The following is a 453-nucleotide window of genomic DNA, read 5'->3' on the forward strand; positions in this document are numbered from 1 at the left end:
CATCCTGCTGCTGCTGCTGCTGCTGCTGTTTGTGCTGCTGCTGCTGATGTTCATGCTGCTGCTGCTGCAGAGATTGTGCAGACTGCAGCAACAGAGACGCATGTATAGAGAGAGAGACAGAGAGAGACAGAGAAAGAGACAGAGAGAGAGAGAAAAAGAGACAGAGACAGATATAGTGATGAAAGGAGACACAGGGGGGGGACATGCACACAAAGAGAGAAACAGAAAGAGACACAGAGAAAGAGAGAGATAGAAAGAGACAGAAAGAAAGGAGACAGACAAATAAATAAATAAATAAATAAATAAATAAATAAATAAATAAATAAATAAATAAATAAATAAATAAATAAACCAAAAAATATAATACCCCACCACATGTGTTGATCATAAGAGAAGAAAAAGAATAGAGAGCTGTGCTCTGCGCCAGCTGCTTTCCTAACTCAAGAAACAGCT

The 453-nt window shown here is 39.1% G+C and overlaps 1 protein-coding gene across 1 annotated transcript in view; it reads right to left on the minus strand.

Annotated features, from left to right (window-relative positions):
* The window catches only part of EMH_0010470 (uncharacterized protein), a gene marked incomplete at both ends in the record, with an annotated part of 5,410 nt that overhangs the window by 4,073 nt on the left and 884 nt on the right, over positions 1–453 (minus strand). The gene's annotated exons all lie outside the window — the stretch shown is intronic.

The sequence above is a fragment of the Eimeria mitis genome, genomic scaffold, assembly GCF_000499745.2.
Source record: "Eimeria mitis Houghton genomic scaffold, Emh_scaff387, whole genome shotgun sequence".
Lineage (NCBI taxonomy): Eukaryota > Apicomplexa > Conoidasida > Eucoccidiorida > Eimeriidae > Eimeria > Eimeria mitis.